This window comes from Euleptes europaea, chromosome 6 (genome assembly GCF_029931775.1).
Source record: "Euleptes europaea isolate rEulEur1 chromosome 6, rEulEur1.hap1, whole genome shotgun sequence".
Classification (NCBI taxonomy): domain Eukaryota; kingdom Metazoa; phylum Chordata; class Lepidosauria; order Squamata; family Sphaerodactylidae; genus Euleptes; species Euleptes europaea.
Genome location: NC_079317.1, coordinates 62,108,378 through 62,125,082, shown reverse-complemented (window position 1 = coordinate 62,125,082; position 16,705 = coordinate 62,108,378).

Genomic DNA, 16,705 nt, shown 5'->3' with positions numbered 1-16,705 from the left:
AATGCATTCCTTTGGACCAGGCAAAGAGTTTGTTTTAAAAGGAATGTTTCCATTATTGAGTGAGAGAGAGAGAAAGAGAGAGAGAGAGAGAGAGAGAGAGAGAGAGAGAGAGCTCTTATAAGTTTACTTTTTTAAATTCTACACTATACACAAGGCCCCCATGGAAAAACAACTCAAAGGCATCAACTTACTCCTTAAGCCTCAGATAAGATCACTGTGAAAACAGAGTAAATAGCATTAACTATAATCTCCACAGCATATCTATCTCTTTTTCACAGACTGTTGAGTATTTGGGTGCTTTGGTAGTCACAAGAAATAGAACCAAAGACAGAATGATAAGCAGCCTCTGCAACAGAAAAAGTAACCACATCGCCAGTATTTACACACTCTGCAACAAATCCTGCTGCTAAAGGTTAAAACGATGCATGGTCACCATGTGTATCCATTCTGAAAAATAAGCTTGAATTCTCCGAGCCATAACAACAGAACTCCTTGAAAAACAAAATCGGCTCTTCAAAATCCTGCTGAGTATTTGTGCTAAAAAAATACAACACCACTAGGTGCTGGGAGTATGGGGAAAAGAAAAGTTTCAGGGTTGTATGAAAAACTTCCTTGTTTATCCCTTTTCACACACTGTTTACTGCCTGTTCATAACAGCATACACAAATCCAAAACACAAACATGATTTTGCCAGAGGCGATCCCAACTAATCCAGAATAAATACAGACAGTATGATGTCACTCAACCAGCTATGTGACAGCATAACCAGCGTCAAACCTGAATGAGGGCAACACTTCCCGAATGGGTAAACCGTTTTGCACCCATTTCACAGGCCTCCCTGAACAATTACTGCAATGGGGGAGTCCCCAGGCCCAGCTTACAACATTACAGACCTTCTGTTGTATAAAATAGTCTTACATTGTAGGATTTGTACCATAGCATTGATGGTAATGTCTAGGGATGCCTGAACACTGGCCAGCTCAGCTTGCTTCCTGCCAACCACTCTTGAGCAGGGAGCCAACTAGGATTGCCAACTCCAGGTATTAGCTGGAGATCTCCTGCTATTACAACTGATCTCCAGCTGACAGAGATCAGTTCACCTGAAGAAAATGGCCGCTTTGGCAACTGACTATGACATTGAAGTCCCTCCCCTCCCCAAACCCCACCCTCCTCAGGCTCCACCCCAAAAACCTTCTGCAGGTGATGAAGAGGACCTGGCAACCCTAAAGCCAACTCCCGGAGAAGCTGTTACGTTGCCCACAAGTGGCCTAATGAACATAGCATCAAGCCCTTCTGCAGGCCCACCTCAACAGGTCCCTCCTCTACTGCAGCTCACTGTTCAAAAGCTGCTTGAGCCTGCCCACTACAAGCTTGCCTGCCAAACCTGCCCACAGCAAAGTTTGTGGCACCTCTAGCAATAACATGGTTCTGAACATTGAACTCTGGTGGGCAGTGCATACTGCAGGATTCTGGGATATTTTATATTCATGTGATTGGGTGAGTATTTATTCAATCAAGTGGGGAGAGAGAATGACTCTGGGGGAAAGGGCTAATGGCCAAATAAGAGATACTATTTGAAGAGTACTGAATTCTTCACCTATGGCATGGACTGAGGTTCCTGATTTGCAAGAGAAGTCCTCCAACTCTCGAAATAGTCACTCATCCATCTTGCTGCTCCCCACTTACTTAAAACAGACAGTCCATTTTTCATTTTTTGAAGTGCCACATGTTTGCTTATACAGCCTCTCTTAAAACACTTTGAGAACATTTGAAAACCCATTCTGGGGGTTAGGTGGGAAGGTGTTGGTGACTAGGTGGGTGTTAGCCAATTGGCACCATATGCAGGCTTCCAAACTTACAGAGCCAATTTCAAAATGGAGGAAAGAAGAATATTTGGATTTAATGCAGTGAGAGTACTTCTAAACCTGTTTCTTTGTTTCTCAAGCACTGAGTACAACTTAAGCCTGGTGCAGTCCCCCCGCCCCCCGCCTTTTTTCCAGGATAAAGAGCTGCTAGTATTTAGTTAGGTTCAGACATAATTACAGCCAAGCCATGTTGCACCAAAACATACTACCAAATGTATACAATATTTCCAGGGCACTCAAAGATCTGGCACACCTGGTCCAAGTCATTGCAATTGTTAGATAACATCTGAAAACCAGAATTTCTGCACTGAATGATTGAAGTGTGGGGAATGAAGTTCACTCCATAATGGAGGTCAACATTCCAACACAGATCCAATCAAACCACACAGTGGCCAGATGCCAAGCTTGGTCTTGTAAAGCTCATATGTGGTGGAGGAGTAATTTCAGCAGTAAATGCAGATGCCTCCCGCAGAATTCAAGCTTCATTTACCAGTGGAGTCTAAAACATACATTCACAATGGGCTGTGTATCTCTGATCGATAAGAAGGCCTAACAGGAAATGAAGACTGTAGGTATGAGATTTGCTATTTTAACTGTAAAGTATATATCTACATACTTAGTCTATCAGAAAAAACACACATTTATTTTACCAAGCTTTTGCTATTATTAAACACTCCAATTTTAATAATATACAGCTTTCGTTCTACTTAATAGTAATTAGTTATGTACCTCTGCATTTTTTCCATTTTTAAGCATTTAAATTTTAATTGTATTTTGTACTTGTTTTACACTATATATTGTTCAGTTATGTAAATTCAATTTGACGGTCTATGACTGCAAATAAAATGATGCCTGATGCCTGTAAAGAAAGAATTTTTTCAAGGCTATTTTTGCTGTGAGTGAGGAGTAACTATCTTTATTTGACAAAAGATTATGATTTGAGGGGGTGATTGGCATTACAAGGTTCAGACTCCATATCAAGTGGGAAAGGAATAATTCCCATACTTGAAAGCAAGCACGCATACTTTAAGGGATGTTCTGGCAGCACAGGGAGGTGTTTTTAGAACACGGTCTCGCCCTAAACCAAAACTCTCTCTTGGCAACATGAGGGAGGCAAGACAGGAAAGCCTGAGCACTTCCTAGTGAGATAAATATACTGATACTAGGGTTGCCAACTTCCAGGTACTAGCTGGAGATCTCCTGCTATTACAACTGATCTCCAGCCAACAGAGATCCATTCACCTGGAGAAAATGGCTGCTTTGGCAATTGGACTCTATGGCATTGAAGTCCCTCCCCTCCCCAAACCTCACCCTCCTCAGGCTCTGCCCCAAAAACCTCCTGCCAGTGGCGAAGAGGGATCTGGCAACCCTAGCTTGATACTTGGGTCCAATCCTGATCTGTCCTGCAGAGTCTGGAGCACTTTTCCAGTGAGGGAAGCTAGAGAGACTGAGATGTTTCAGTTTAGAGAAAAGACAACTGAGGGGGACATGACAGAGGTTTATAAAATTATGCATGGGACAGAGTGAGTGGAGATATTCTCCCTCTCCCAAAAATACTTATACTCAAGGGCACCTAATGAAGTTGATAGGGAATAGATTCAGGGCAGACAAAAGGAAGTACTGCTTTATAGAATGAGTGATTAAAATGTAGAATTCACTGCCAGAGTATGTACTCATATCCACAAGTATAGAGGGTTTTAAAAGGGGATTACACAGATTCATGGAGAATAGGTCTATCAGTGGCTACTAGCCGTGGTAACCAAAGGGAACCTCCACATTTAAGGGCAGTAAACCTCTGAATACCAGTACCAGAGGGCAACATTGGGAGAAGGCCTTGGCCTCTAAGCACTGTTTTTTTTGCCTCCAGAACAACTGGTTGGCCACTGCATGAGTCAAGATGCTAGACTAGATGGACTACAAGGCTCTCCTTATGTTTCCCTTTGATGAATAGATACAGGTTGTCGCACCTGTATACTTCCCCCTCAGAGAGCCAGCATAGTGTAGTGGTTAAGAGCAGTGGACTCTGATCTGGAGAACCGGGTTTGATTCCCCACTCCTCCACATGAGTGGTGGGTGCTAATCTGGTGAACTGGATTTGTTTCCCTTTCCCCACTCCTACATATGAAGCCAGCTGGTGACCTTGGGCTAGTCATACTCTCTCAGCCCCACCTACCTCACAGGGTGTCTGTTGTGGGGAGGGGAAGGGAAGGTGATTGTAAGCCGGTTTGATTCTTCCTTAAGTGGTAGAGAAAGTCGGCATATAAAAACAAACTCTTCTTCTTCTCACCCAGCATGTGAAATGTTCCAATGGTATCCTGGACCCCAAGCCCACCACAAGCTTAACCTGCAGTCTGGAGAGCTAAGCAACATCACTGTTGGGTGACCTAGGCGGCAGCCACATTGGGCAGGCTGTGTCAAGGGCACAGTGATCCTTTGCTGAGCAGGGGGTTGGCCTGGATGTCCTGTGTGGCCCCTTGCAGTTCTGTGATTCTATGATTCTAGGTCAGTTGGCAGCCGTGGCAGTGATTGTGGTGGGGAGACAGAGGTAGGTTCTCTTTAGAGTAATTTTTGTCTCTGAACTTTCCATGTTGGAGAGTTCTCAAATTCTAAATAAAATTGGTTTCTCTTTTCATGAAAAAAATGAAACATCTCAATTATTTTATTAGGCTCCCTAGGTATCAGCTATAATTAAACACAACACCCACTCTGTTACATGAGTGGTAAATTGCACTCTGCAAGGAAGCGACAAGCCTTCCAAACTTACAGAAGGCATCTGCATTCTGTCTTGTAAAGAGGAAAAAACCCCACAAAAACATGGCTGTACCTTATTCAATGGGGTTATATTTTGGGCTCATGTTAACCAGTGGACAGTGCCAATGGCCTCTTAGGGCATCAGGCTCCAAAATACATGCTGTCCTACTTCCAAAAGAATCCAACAGTTACTCAAGAAGTCTTATTAAACTGCATCTATTTACATTCGTTTTCTTCCTCTGTCCTGCTGCCCCTTGCTTAACTTTCTCTCTGCAATTGTGTACCCCAATACATCCTTGCTTGTGACCCTTGCTCCTCCAGCTTCAACATCTTCAGCCATCCAAAGCTTCAGCTCCCTTAAACAACTCAACCCATTAACCCTCATGCCTATACCTATTTCCCTGAAACTCTGTGGTGCCACTTCTCTCTCCCCCTTTAAATCCCTCCTTAAACCCAACCTTTTCTGTGAAGTTTTCTGAACACTCCTTAGAGTTGATTTTGATAGGGAAAAGAAAGGGGAATAAGTATATATCAGCGGAATGAATTCATATTTTTTTTTCTGCCTTAATGTCCCACCACTTTCTTATGTCAAATTATAGGCATCTCAGGATATCTGGGGCTTAGACATCATGATTCCTTTACCTCCAGTTTCTCCCCATGGCTATGGGCCCACCATTCACCCTGGAACAACCTCATTCTATAGGTACTCCTAGGCTATCTACCTCACAAGTAGGGTTACCAACCTCCAGGTACTAGTTGGAGATCTCCTGCTATTACAACTGATCTCCAACCGATAGAGATCAGTTCACCTGGAGAAAATGGCCACTTTGGCAATGCCACTATGGCACTGAAGTCCCTCCCCAAACCCCGCCTTCCTCAGGCTCTACCCCAAAAACCTCCTGCTGGTGGCAAAGAGGGACCTGGCAACCCTACTCACGAGATTATCCTTCAAAAAATGTGATATTTTAACACACACCAAACCCCGTAGATAAGAGAACAATATTAATTTCTATCTTTACTGGCTGGTTTTCTCTAGTTCTACCAGCATCTGCAATGTAAAAACCACACACAGTTTTACTTACAAAATAAAATATAAAAATAAGAGCTGAACTCCTTTCCATTTCTCTCACTGATAATATGGTAGGCTCTTTGCCTCAATCCATCAGAGCAGAGCCTTGTCTCAAAGAACAGCACTTTACAGTCTCAAAGCTCCACTAGAACCCAGCAAATAGTCTTAATAATTGATTGGGCTGCCATGATGAACATCTCGTGGATGACTGCCTCACTTGTGCCATCAGGCCTCAATGGGCTCCTCAAACATACAAAAAATAACCTTCCCATTTTACATAAGAACATAAGAAAGGCCCTGCTGGATCAGACCAAGGCCCATCAAGTCCAGCAGTCTGTTCACACAGTGGCCAACCAGGGGCCTCTAGGAAGCCACTAACAAGACGACTGCAGCAGCACCATCCTGCCTGTGTTCCACAGCACCTAATATAATAGGCATGCTCCTCTGATCCTGGAGAGAATAGGCATGCAGCATGGCCAGTATCCATTTTAACTAATAGCCATGAATATCCCTTTCCTCCATGAATATGTCCACTCCCCTCTTAAAGCCTTCCAAGTTGGCAGCCATCACCACATCCTGGGGAAGGGAGTTTCACAATTTAACTATGCGTTGTGTGAAAAAATACTTCCTTTTATCTGTTTTGAATCTCACACCCTCAGGCTTCAGCAGATGACCCTGCGTTCTAATATTATGGGAGAGGGAGAAAAACGTCTCCCTGTCCACTCTCTCCAAACCATGCATAATTTTATAGACCTCTATCATGTCTCCCCTTACCCTTCTTAGTGATGTTGTGAATATTAAGCAATTTTTTATTGCACGCCACAACAGTCACCTCTAGAATGCTATGAAGTTTACTGCTCCAGTGCTTTACAAACAGAGGCTGCATTCAGACACCATGATAAACCACAGTTTATTTAGGAAACCCTGGTCCCCTTAAACTGTGCTTTAGCGCTGACCGTCCAACATATTGTAGTTTGCTGGTAGGTGCTATATTGGGATTATCTATGGCTTGTATAGACAAACTATGACAAACTGGTCTTTGTCACCACATCTGACTGCAGAAATCCCAGCTTGTACATAGGAGGCTGACAGTGCAAGCTGATGCAGACTTACTCTAGATTTTAAAAAAAATGATTAGAAGAAGCTCTGCAATAACTCTGCATAGGACAGCATTGGAAAGAGAGGCAGTGACATGGAAGAGAGCAGTAAGTACAGGCCATCGGAAGGCCCTGCTGCTCGGTCAGCCATCACTGATGCTGCGTAAGGACACTCCTTCCCTTTCCCCCTCTGCCTTCTTTCTACCCTGTCCCCAATTAATGATGACTCTCTAGGAAAATACTTGAGAGATTTCAACCTCTCCAGAAAGGTGATTTAAAAGGATCAAGTTTTTAAAGGAGGAATGCATTAAATGATCTATTTTGTTTCAAGAGTACAGTTCAGGGCATGCGTAAGTGCTTGAACAGAAAAGGGAGGGAACGGAAACAAAAGAAAAAGGGAGGCAGTTGTAAGAATTCTTGTTTCAGAATTTAAAAGTTCAGGAATTCAGTGAGGAAGTTAACTGGAGATTTTTGCCAGACCTTGCTCTGATGAGTTCTCCCTCAAAGGCCAAATCAGCCCTGCCTCTCCCCCATTTTTACTGACAGAAACCAAGGCTTGAAGGTTGGCATTACTGTTGCTATTGCCTATCAACAGCCACTGAAGGCATTTGTTTCTAAAGGCTATAGGTGCTCTTTTTATCATTAATTTATTTTAAACTTCAGGCTTGTCTGCTTACCTGGGGATTCTCCCATGTTTGTAGAAAGACCTGTCTTCTCCATTCATGCCCCCAGTCTATGGATTTAAGTATCTATAGATGGGCCATGTTGAGAATTAGATACATTGACAAGTGGGAACCTGCAAGGACTAGTGGGAGACATCTCATTTCCCCTCCCCCACTATTTCCTCTTCCTCTTTCCTGAAAGCCATATTCTGTCCCCTTTTTTGCTTCCTTTTTAGGATTGCCAGCTCCAGGCTCAGAACTTCCTGGAGACTTGAAGTGAAGCCTTGGGAAGCAAGGTCTGGGGAGGGAAGCGATCTCAGCAGGTTATAAAGCCATAGAGTCCACCCTCCAAAGCAGCCATTTTATCCAGGGGAACTGATCTCTGTCATCTGGATCTCAATTGTAATTCCAACTGATTTCCAGCCCCTACCTGGAGGCTGGTAACCCTACTTCCTATGGAGGAAATTGCTCCTTTGGAGGGAGGGTGGAGTCTGTGGCATTATACTAGGGCTGCTAACCTCCAGGTACTAGCTGGAGATCTCCTGCTACTACAACTGATCTCCAGCCAATAGAGATCAGTTCACCTGAAGAAAATGGCTGCTTTGGCAATTGGACTCTATGGTATTGAAGTCCCTCCCTTCCCCAAACCCTGCCTTCCTCAGGCTCTGCCCAAAAAAACTCCCACCAGTGGCGAAGAGGGACCTGGCAACCCTAATTATACCCTTCTCTGGCCCCTCCCTTCCTCAAACCCCACTCTCCCCAGGCTCTCCACACAAAAATCTCCAGGTATTTCCTAACCTGGATTTGGTAACCCCATTTCCTTCCCACCCTATTTCATGCCCTCCTCAGTTTCCACCCCAAAATCACCAGGAATTTTCCATCCTGGAGCTGGCAATCCTAGCCAGGCCTAGCCACAATGGGTCCTCCCTCAAAGGTCAAAATAGGCTTGGAAAGAGCCCTGGCCCCACCCCCAACCTTTTACTGATACAACCAAGCCTGGAATCTGTCGTTGGCTAACAAGAGCCACTGAGGGGAATCCGTTGCTTAATACTACATATAATATATATATATAAATCTCTAACTCTCCCCCCCTCCACCCTCTCAATATTATGGCAGCAATGATGAATAATCAGCAAACACACAGTAACAAATGTGGATTTTGATTATGTTAGTTATGTCACAGTTCACTTCATCATTACACACATCATTAACAAGAGGCATTCAAGGGAAGTGAAGGGTTGTGCTTGGACAGGATTAAAGTCACACAGAAAGTCAATTTCCACTTTGGTAGCATCTCGTTGCAGTCTGACAATAAAGAGATCACAAGGTCAAAATAATTCAGTTAATCAAACACCTTTTAAAAAGGTGAATAACAGTTCATATATTTCCAACAAAACAGCAGTACTTCATAAGCTTTGGATTTACATCAAAGGAAAGTTCACATATGCACTTTGTCATCTGTTTTTGGGCTTACAAGCAATTGCTTGCCTGTGCATCACAGCCACCACAGATCAATGCAGTGGAAAGCATTTTCCTATCACTTTAGATATAATCATTTTCAGAGGAGGTAGCTCATGTCCTCATTAAATGAACGAACTCTGCACAGTACTCATGCGTATGCAGCATCTAGCATCTCTCACTGTTTCCGTTAGCCCTTGCCACCTCCTATCAGAATCCCAGTTTCTGAAAAGGGCAGGAAAAAAACCTCCTCCTTACATCTCAGTGTGCTCACTCTACAAGGGAATATTATAGCAGTCTGTAAAACAAAATGTGTCTTCTCTGCAGTTTGGTAGGGAGGAACCCTTGGGTGAGGGTTCAGTCTCTAGAATTTTCATCTCAGTTGGAGAAGGGAACAAAGTTGCAGGTAGGAGTGTCTGCAACACATCCACCATAAGATGTGGACCACAGGTCTTAACCTTTATCATTCAGACTCATGAGGTGTTCTAGAGAACGCAGGACACTGGTTGGTCCTATTAAGATGAATGTCACAGCTTTTGCTGCAGTTGGGAATGTGTTTCTTACTGAACCAATGTAAAAATCTTCCAAGACATGGCCCAACAATACTAAAGACCTTGAACAAAAGTCTTAAAAAAAAATATGTGCACAGAAATGCTCAGAAACGATGACGGTTACTTGGCCTAAAAAAGTTCCAGGAAGTCCAGTAAATATCCTGGAGCCAAAATGCATGGATGAAGTGGTGTTCTTTCTGCACACTAACTAAATTCAGTACCACTAACTTATTTCTACTTACATAAAAAAATCATGTGTTTGCATACATGTGGCTACTGTGCATAATATACTTGCTGCTGTTCATCGTAAGATGGGCTCAAGACCTTAAGCAAGGCATCAAACCCTGTGACAACTGTAAAAATCTATTTTGTCACTTCTTAGCTCTAATGCAGATATGATCTATACATTTAAAACTTATTTTCACAGCCACAAGAGCTGGGTTTTTAATTAAATGCCAAGATCCTCAGGATGCCGATTGCTAATTAGTACCATTCGGTAAAGGTCAACCCCATTAACCAAAATGGATTCTTGCGTAACCCGATCGTGGCAAGTCGTATTTTCCCCTCTGCACATATACTCCCACCATCTAATAATTCTAGGCAGCAAGTGATTTCTAAATCATATGCACAGAGATGCAGTTCCATCAAAAACAGCTGCAACTTCAGCATGGAACGGGTGCACATGAAGGACAAAACAGAGGGGGGAGGGAAAAGACCCAACCTAACAACAAAGTTGGGTATCCAAAGCTTGGGTGAAAGAGAACTCAATAAAACTATGAAATATATTTATTATAAAGTGCTCACGCATATATTAAAAACAAGCCCATATGGCAACAAATACAAGGTTGACAATCTAAAACCACATGCCAAATGCATTTCGGCCCCCAGGCCTTCATCAGTGGTCCAGTAAAACATATTATGCACACGTACACATTCAACAGATGAAACGATTTTGTAACAGCCCAAGTGTGTATTTAAAGATGTATTCCAAATGGATTCTGCACCTATGATATCAGATTGTTATTAATATATGTTTTGAATTGTAAAAGAACACATGCGAGGAACACAATCTAAATATTTCTTTCTGGACTGGGCTGACCTTACATTCAAAGTGTGCATAATATTATCAACTAAATGGGGGGTGGACTTCAGCAGGGTATTATTCCATAGAGTCCACCCTACAAAGCAGTCACTTCTTCTTCTTCTTAGGGTTTCATCCCTCTGACAAGCTCTTTGGTCTCTATGAAGTACAGATAGACAGACCAGGCGCCCACAAGTATACTATTTTCTATGACAACGCCCATGAAGGCTGAACCCAGTGAGGCTTGAGTTGGGAGCATCTACAGTTCTGACAAGGATTCTGTAAACTCAAATTATACTGGTATGTATTCTGAAAGCACAGCATTTCCAGTTGTGAATGATTCCTGCCTCCCAGCAGACTCCCCCTTTGTCCCCTATCCTGAGGAACTGCTGATTCCCAGGGAAAAAACTGGGGCGGGGGGGGAGGGAGCAGATTGCAGCAAGAGGGATGAAAAGCAACAACAAAAAAAGTCCTGCTCTGTGAAGTCCATAGGGGGTTGGATACACACTGTTGTTATGCAATGGAAGATTTTCTTTTTTTTTTGGCAGAGTGCCTAAGCCCAAATTTAGCGACATTTCAGCTGTTGTCACAGGACAAGTTTGCTACAAGAAACACCAAGCTATGATTACATTTCTCACTCCCTGATCTCATCATAAGATTCCACTGTAAGAGCAAAGGTGATTTAAATGCTGTGCCTCTTCCACAGCTACAGTGCCACGTCTCTCCTGGTGTCTGTAGATACTATGCTCACCTCAAGATGATGAAATACGAGAACACAACAGCACAGCAATATCCTATTACAATGATTGTGCTTTTGATCATAAATGATGGCTACCAACAGCCAGTACTGTTAGCTGTAGTTGAACTCAAATGCAGAAGTGCAGTTTTGAGATTCGAGGGGTGGGGGTCCCTGTGTTTGAGCTTTATCCAGTTATAATGATATAGGAATGAATATATAATTTCACTCCTCACCAAGTATTCAGATAATCTGTATCCCTGCAGCCCATGAACAATGTGCATGTGCTCAATTTAGATTTAATGAACAAACCATTGTTTGTTACAAGGACAAGTCTCAGGCTTGTCTACTCCTGCCTCCTCCCGTCATGTCCACATTGGATAAAACAACAAAGCAGGGTTTCTCCTTTTGCCTACAAACTGGGTTCAAGGTTCTTGTAGGTTATCCGGGCGTAAAGGCCCACGCCGGCGTTCCAGGGGGCATTCTGGCATCCCTGGAGGCATTCCAGGGGGAGGAGCTGCCATTAGGCAGCCTCCTGTCCCTTCAGCACACACACACACACAGAACCATAGAGTTGGAAGGGACCACCAGGGTCATCAATTCCAACCCCCTGCACATGTCCCCTACTTACGAAACAATCACTAGAGAAGAATGATGTAGCCAACTTTCACCTTGCTTCCAACTTACCTTTCCTGGGCAATACTGAGCACCAGACAGATCTTGGGAAATCTCTACTCTTTTGGGCCCCTGAAAAAAATTTCTCAGGTTGGCCAAGTCTGCAGTATCTTTCATGTTCTTTTATCCTTGTTTGTATACTGCAGATACTGCAGACTTGGCCAACCTGAGAAATCAGCAGTGGCTGAACATGGACTGACACAAACAGGACACAGGGTCTTATTCCAAGACACTGAAAGACTGGACAATTCTACCAACTATTTTGTCAGATTGCACAGAGAAGCCATTGAAATTCATAAACATCAGCACAACTTTAACAGAAAAGAGGAGAGTTTAAGAATGAATAAGGCTTGGCTTCCTGCCCTGAAAAACCTCCAGACAAAGACAACATTCAACAATAGCCATACAGATTAGTTTTGGATTACACACATTAACAGATCACTTCAGGATACAATGGTTCCATATTAACATACCATACCCTCATTAGCACATTATCTTGATACTTACAGGACAATACTTTTGCAGGACAATACTCAGCTCAAACCCAACCCCTTTCTGACTATATATTACTCTTCCTACACCCTTGACACTGAGAGACACTGTCCTTCAGTGTTACTACTCTGAAGATGCCTGCCACAGTTGCTGGCGAAACGTCAGGAAAGAAAATTCCAAGACCACGGTTACACAGCCCGGATAACCTACAAGAACCAATGAACTCTGACCGTGAAAGCCTTCGACAATATTTTGGGTTCAAGGTGTTCTGGAAATCTTGGTTTGGAGGCAAGAGAAGAAATTATGGTTTGATGTTCCACCATTCAACTCATATGGATGGTTTCAAGAGTCACCAGCTTTTTCTGTAATGAAAGTTACTTCTCAGTAATGAAAAATATCCCAAGATATTCCTCTTCCCACTCCCAGTATGTTACCAAGTTTTGTTCTGTCCTAAAAATAGAGCGTGGACTAGAAGGAGCACCTGAAACGAAGCTATCAGCAAAGCAGCATAGAGAAAACGCCTATCAAACAAAGAAGAGAAAGAGCCTAGAGCAGATCTTTCTATGGGATATTCCAGAGGATATTTGAGCTACTGGTAACCCATGATCTACCTGTTCAAAACCCCCAGCTTATTTGGACCAGAAAGGAGAAGTACATTCAAGAATCATTTGCAAACAATGCAAAAGTAAGCCCACAGAATTACAGCAGAACCACCCACAGCCAAAATGCCACCTAAATTAGAATGGGTCATTTTATCTAGGGCCACTGAACAACACATCTGGTATCCAGCAAGGCACACAAAAGTGTCAACAAGAGTCCTAAGCTACTGTACAAGTCTAAGATAAAGAGCAAATACCCATTCCCACACTTGTAAGAATATAAATGATGTGACAGCAGTTTTAGACTCACAAAGTAAACAGTATTTTACCAGACAGGAGTTGCCTCTAGCAACCAATAGTTACACCATTAAACAGAAAGTTATACAAGTTATACCTCTCCAACAGTTAATATTTCTATAGGAAAGCCAAACTTGTAAGTGCTGAAATTTGTTCGCAATAAGGCGAGTAAACTTATATGAACTCCTCCCTCAGTCTGGTTGCTGAGAGACATGATGAGATTTAGTCTGTTCTTCTTTTAGGTGGGGGGAGGGGCAGTTCAACTGTATTTATTAAACTTGTAAAAAGTAGCCAAACCTGGTCATCTTTTTATCATACTCAATATGGGCTAGGGTTGCCAGGTCCCTCTTCGCTACTGGCAGGAGGTTTTTGGGGTGGGGCCTGAGGAGGGCAGGTTTTAGGGAGAGGTGGCTTCAATGCCATAAAGTCCAATTGCCAAAGCAGCCATTTTCTCCAGGTGAACTGATCTCTATTGCCTGGAGATCAGTTGTAATAGCAGGAGATCTCCAGCTAGTACCTGGAGGTTGGCAACCCTAATATGGGCCCAATTTATAAAATTTGTAGATCGCTGTAGCAATGTAGATCCAGGTTTGTATTATTTCACTATAATAAGAGTATCTATTTGATATAAGTAGGGTTGCCAAGTGCCCGGTGGCGGCGGGTAAAATCCCACCGATCCACTGGGCTGCCCACCAACCAGCTGCCCGCCAACCCAAAAGTGACGCAGACGCTCTGGCAATCTCGGATGCCGAGATTGCTAGAGCATCTGCGTCGCTTCCGGGTAAACCCGGAAGTGATGTAGGCACGCCACAGCCCCGGAAAGCTCCCGCCGGTTGAGCTACGGGGCCTGGCAAGCCTAGATATAAGAGAGGCTGTGAATTTACAACTTCAGATTTTGTACAGTTGTTTCTAGTTTTGCTTAATGAAAACCTCCCAGTCGAGCATACAAGATGTGTTAATCATAAATCAATTTGTTTTAAAGGTGAAATCCACAACAAGTTGCTTTTTATGAAGCAAAGATACTTTGATTTTGGTGGCTGGCGGCAAGAGTTGGCAAAAAGAAAGCCAAAGGAAACATATTCCATGTGTGAAAACAAGATGGTTTATTAACAACTTTGGGCAATGAAGCTCTACAAGAATTTGTAAAAATTTTATAGAGAACTATTCACCTCAGATTTTCCTAAATTAATATAATCTTTTTAAAAGAAAGTAATCTCTCAAAGATTGCTAGGGAAGATAAGCTAAAATTAGAAAATCCTGTCACAGTTAATTGAAGTTGAAGATGCTATAAAAACAAACTAAATAACCAGGTTTAGACGGTTATACTTTAGAATATTATAAAACCTTTGTTGAGCAGTTTGCCGATCCATTATGTGCTGCTATAAACTAGATTTTTTGATGCTAAAAATCTTCCTATTGTAAGGACTACTAGTAAAATTATGCTTGTGCATAAAGAGAAAGTTGAATCGGAAATGGAATCATATTGTCCTATCTCACTGCTCCACTATGACTATAAAATATTAACATTTATTCTTGCAATAAGAATTGCCAGAGATACATACATTATAATCAGATGGATTTACAGTGAGCTGTAAAGCTATTACTAATGTCAGAAATGGTTTTCAATTTAATGGAGTATGTAAAATTAAACCATTTAAAGTGTGTGTTTGTTTTCTTGGATGCTGAAAGAGTGTTTGATAAATCAGAGCAGATTTCTGTTGGCTTGTTTAAAAACTTGTGGATTTGGACAGCTATTTCGGCAGTGAGCAGAGACTATATATATCCAGTCAAGGTTAATTATCTCAGGTTCGATTTCTCTTTCAGTGTTCTGGTCACAAGTTAAATGTACTCAAGACTGATATGCTGCTAACTGACAAGAAGTTTCATGAATTAGATGAAAACAATTGTTTTCATCTAATTCATGAAACGTCTTCTCTGGTTTAACCAGACATCTCAAAGTAGGGCTTCCATTATATATCTGGGTGTAGCCATCTCCATGTCTAATTATAGCATATTTAATGTTAATTATTTACCAGCTATAAAGGAAATTAAAGATACTATATTAAGATGAGAATAACTGGATTTATCACTATCTGATGGAATAAATGCTGTAAAAATGATATTCTTCCAAAACTGCTCTACTTGTTTCAAAACATTCTGATTAAAATCTCAGATAATAAACTAATGGAATGGCAAAATCTGTTTAAAAGCTTTATCTGGCAAAAAGTTTATAAAAAAACCCTAAGTCGGGCTGATGTGATACTCAGAAAAAATGGAATGACGGTGGCTTGGCAGTTCCAAATATTTTGTTATACTATGCAGCAGCTAGATTACATTGGCTAGCCACATGGCTTGACAGAAGTGAATTAGATGGAGTAATGATAAAGCAATCTTACATAATGAATCCATTTAGGAGCTGGTTCATTTTGAGAAGCTTAGAGAGGCTGAAATGTTATGTGAACAATAACTGGTTTAAAGATAACATTTTGGAGGTATGGGATAGTTACTGCAACAAATTGTCTCTAAGGTTTTCATCTCGTAATTCAATTGTGAGAGAACTTGCTCCCATGGCTAAGTGCAATGAGTTTGAGTCCAAACAATGGGAACAGGCTGATTTGCATAGATACAGCGACGAGGTCAAAAATTGGCAAATAATACAGTTTACCAATACAGTTTACCAATATATCTGACCATAGTAACAGAGGCACTCCAGTTTTTCAGTTCTATCAAATAAAGAGTCTAATGCAAGGCTCCGCAAACAAGAGTTAGAAAGAGAATTAACCTCTTTTGAGCTTCTCTTTGCTACAAAGTGTAAACATGAACTTCCTAATTTTTACAACCTTTTGTGCACTATTATTTGGGGTACAGGACAATCTTACCTAACAAATGGCATAAGAGTCTGGATTCTACATTAAATACAAATGTCACACTCCCCCCCCCCCCAAAAAATGGTCTCTTTTTCTTGGTCAGTCTTGATCTATGCAAAAATTGCATCATGATGTTGCATCAATGGCATCTTCCCCCTGCCCGACTAGCAAGAATTTATAAGTCTGCTCCTAGCATTAGTTGGTATTGTGGGAAAAATAATGCAATTATATCCATATGTGGTGTACCTGTAAATGTTTAAGAAAGCATTGGCAAATGGTGACATAGATGTTAATGCACAGCCTTTAATATATTGTTGCGCCTTCTCCAGAATTATTTTTGTTAAATTATGTGGAATCTCTTCCTAAAATATTTTGGGTCCCCACATTATTCATGATTTCGGCCACCATTATTTTGGCCTCTAGAATAGAGTTAGCTGAGGTTTGTAAGGTAAAAAAAAGACAGCAACAAATAGAGAATTTGTAGACAAAATTACTTTTTTTTTTT